Raw genomic sequence first — 4,195 nt, 5'->3', positions numbered from 1 at the left:
AAAATATTCATCTTTTGTCCTAAATTTATTTGATTTTTCTATATATATAGGAAAGTGTGTTGCGACAATAACAACTCTTTTTTGAGAAAAATAATTTAAGTAAAAACGTTTTTTTAATTTTTAACATGTTGCCATTATATAAAATATAAGGGAAAAAATTTTAGGAAATATAGATACGTGTAATATCTTAAAAATATCCATAATTTGCCGAAATTATTTATCTTATTTGTTTATGATATTGAACATAAAACAATTATTTTTAATCCATATTCCTATAATTTTAAAATAAATAATACGTACAAAAAATTGAATATAATTGAAATTTTTTTTTTTATTTCTTGCTATTGCAGATAACATTGCGATTATTTTTTCTATCTATCCCGTTACTAATAATTTTTTCTATTGTTAGTTCAAATTTCATGTTTATATGATTTATAATTCATTTTATAAAAAAAATATTATAAAAAAATATTTTATAAAAAAAAAAAATCTTATAGACAAACAACTAATTTTACAAAAGAAATGAAACAAAGTGAAATATATTTTAGAATAAAAAGATGTGTTGAACAGTTAAAACGTTTATGTAACACGAATATATAACGAGTTGTCAAGTAGCAATGAAGAAAGAAAGAGTGGCGAGAAATTTTAATGACGTTACAATTCCATGTCACGCTCGAAATTGGAATTTGCGGATTTTTGCGGTTATGCATGTACGGTTAATCCAGATTTTTCATCAATTTCACTAATTGGGATGTACATGGTAGTCATTTTGATAAGCGATCGATATTCGTTAATATCCATTGCAATTAGAAGAACCTATTGGTGGCAAGGTAGACGTACCGTTCGATTATCGGTTTTATCATATCGTGATAATAGCGAGCATCGAATAAACGCAATAGTTTGTTCAAAATGATTCTGGTGCACAACTGATGCTCGATTGATCCGATTGTAATGAGTGTACAATGCATAAATCTATTATTCGTCATACGATTTTGTTGATTTTCAATAAAAAATTAATATGAATTCGATTAATAGAAAATGATACCGCAAAATCTTACAGAGAAGAATATTATATTATAGTAAAGTATGGTGAAAAAAATCTGAAATTATTATCATAATTTTGTATAAATAAAAAATATATCGACTTTATACAATTTTGAGGATAAGATTTAAATTTAAGATTACATTATTGATTTATAAAATAAAACTTAAGATGAAATAATTATATATATCTGCGATATATCATTTCTAGGATAAATAAATTGATCGGGTAACAGTACGTTGTTATATTTATTAAAGCTCGTCCGAGTAGATAAAAGTTGGCGAAATAATGGTGCTTCGCATTATTAATGATCACTGATAATCTCTTTGTCTTTTCCACTACGTATTCCATTGGTATTTCCGATGCCTATACTCACATATTTTCTTTTTCTCTCGTGTATTTTCAATTCCAAATTTATTTCAAAAATATTTCTTGCATCAAAATTAAAACTCGTCCGATTCAAGGCTATTATCCTTAATTGCATCTAATCACATCAATTATCCATCGTTCCAATCACATTATCGTTCCATAGAATGATTTCAATTTTTTTGATTTCGTATTTTAAGTCTGTGTTGCACTTATGACATGTTTCGGAGATAAAATATTTCATGTGGATAAAATATATTACGATGTTAAATATATATATATGATACGGATTGATATCAATTACTGAGTTTATTTATTTATTTATTTATTATTTTTTTTTTCCATAAAAATCTAGCACTTCGTATAAGATAATTTGTAGATAACAATTATTTGACGACGCGACGAGCGATTAATTATTGTAGAAGATTATTATTATAAAAACAATTGTACACTAATTTAAATAATCATTCCGAATTAATTTTTTCTTTTCAGATTTTTCAGATTTAGATATTTAATTTTTATTTCTTATTTTTTCTTCTTCCGTTTTTTTCATAATTTATTTAACATTAATTATTAATTATAATTTATTTCGATTATCAATTATACATTTTATTTTACATTATATTTTATATTTTTCATAATTCATTTATATTAATTATATTAATTTTAATGTTTCATATTTTATTTATTTTTTGTGTTCTTAATTTATTTAATTTTTTATTTGTTATTCTTTAGCTTTTAATTTTTTAGCTTTAGGTGGATTTCGATGCATAGTCACCTCCTCGTAGTGAGATCTGGTAATTGGCATCATTTTCCAAAATTTCTCTTTTTAAAATTTTCCCTTAAAAAGGAAAAACTATAAAAAAAGTATTTTGTTAGAAAGATTCGATAATTTTCATTAGTAATTTCTTTTCTTTTTTTTTTCTTTCTATAATAATCTGTAATTGTTTTTCACGTAAAATGGCATTTAAAATATTTTAATAAAATTATAATTGAATAATTATAGTTGAATCGAAATCTACTATCAGACAGAAATCTAAAATTTAGTTTATAAAAATATATTATTACGTTTACTATCGTAATAAATTGTTAAAGGTGTGATAAAACGATAAAAATAGTAAAAATACATTAATTTTTTATCGTAATAAATTATTACGATGTTATAAATTAATAATAAAAGTTAAAAAATTGAATTTATTCGTCATTGTACTCGATAAGTCAGATTTGGCGCAATCGGTAGAAAACATACGTTTTCATCAAACTTCGTGACAGTGGCAGCAACTTTCTACATACATACGATGCGATGGAGCGATCATATCTCAATGAAATCTCACGTGTAGAGAAGATCGTTGATATTTCAACTAAATTTTTATAATATCGAGAACATTTTTAATCATTTATTGTTGTGCTCTATTTCCAATGGCCAGTCGAAGGTCCGCGCTCTTATCGATTGGTACCTTTGGATACCAATTAATCTGAGATAGGTTCTGTATGTCGAATGCGGTCTTCTGTAAATCGACCTCGGTGGTTCTAGGATGACTTCCAGTTCCTTCCTGCGTGTCGTTGGGATGACGTCTTGGTAATCCAGCTCCGGTGGTTTTATAACGACATCTAGGTCCTTCCTGTCATCGACGTGGACATCGTGCATTTGACGACCATGTCGGAGTCGTAACACTCTGCTGGTCAATGTGAATATTATTCGATGAGTCGATTTATATATGCCGTGATGAAAGTGGTGGTAACTCGAATCGGTTGTTTTATGGCTCGCATATTTATTCCTTAATATTTAGGTATGATTTTAATTTCATTTAACTTTTTCGTGAATAATATTCTTAATTAAAAACAAATGATACTTTTTGGGTCTCAATTTCCTCCAATGTAAAATAACAGTGAAGCAAAACAAAAATTACAATGATAAATTCCGTCTGTTTTAATATTCTAACGAAAAGAGAAAAATGAATATTTTAACCCGATCAATGTCTTGTCCGAACTTTGTATTTTACTGCCATTACATTTTTACATAGTTACGGGTTGTACCGAAGGTTACAAAAGTTCCTATATCTAGTAACCAAATTTCTTGCTTCGTTTCTTACGTTTATAATAAGACGATAGAATAGAATAGAATAGAATAGCCTTAAAGTTAACGGTTATGCTTCTCCACGCCATCTTAAGGCTGCCTGTATATACGTATGTTTACAGTGTGTAGTCACTGCACATTGGAGTCGCACCCGATGAATTTTTTTCTTATAAAAAAAAAAAAAAAAATATTCATGTATTTGTTACATAAAAGTCATCGACGTTAATATTTGTCTTATTCCAATAATGTATAATATGGAGTTTAATTTTTAATTTTATGATTTTAGGAAAACTTACACGACATTTAACAACACTGGAGGAACTCAAAATTTCCTTCATCACTTCACCACAAGAAAATACACGATGCAGTTGGATTCTAACAAAACGAGTTGTCATTTCATTACAAATTGTTATGGCAATATTTATTAATGGCAATTGAACAAATTCACACGATATTACCTCGGACCTTTTTTCTCGATTTTATCCTCTCACAGAAAAAAGTTGAGCAGTTGTAAAATTGTGATAAGTTTACATATGCTTCGGTCGATGAATTTTCTTTCTTCACCAGATTCCTTACAACATATTCATCGCATCACAAACATTACTCGTTTTTGCAACACAAACCACGAGATTAGATTACCATTATAAATTCCACATTGTCCGATATTTACACATTGTCCATTTCCACCTAATACAATTAAATAATATTAT

General features: G+C 27.2%; 1 long non-coding RNA gene across 2 annotated transcripts; it reads right to left on the bottom strand.

Moving 5' to 3' along the window:
* Window positions 1-2,422: 2,422 nt before the first annotated feature.
* On the bottom strand, window positions 2,423-4,165 carry LOC122714643. Of its 2 annotated transcripts, none has more exons than XR_006346680.1 (3): window positions 3,944-4,165; window positions 3,782-3,860; window positions 2,423-3,651 (listed from the first exon to the last, which is right to left on the bottom strand). It is a non-coding gene; the product is annotated as an uncharacterized LOC122714643 (long non-coding RNA). The 2 variants fall into 2 exon arrangements; XR_006346681.1 differs by having other exon boundaries at window positions 2,423-3,087.
* Between the last annotated feature and the right edge of the window lie 30 nt (window positions 4,166-4,195).

Source organism: Apis laboriosa, unplaced genomic scaffold (genome assembly GCF_014066325.1).
Source record: "Apis laboriosa isolate Shangri-la unplaced genomic scaffold, ASM1406632v1 scaffold347_cov192, whole genome shotgun sequence".
In the NCBI taxonomy this organism is placed as follows: domain Eukaryota; kingdom Metazoa; phylum Arthropoda; class Insecta; order Hymenoptera; family Apidae; genus Apis; species Apis laboriosa.
Note: the sequence above shows the minus strand (reverse complement) of the source record. Positions and strands in the feature narration are given on the sequence as shown.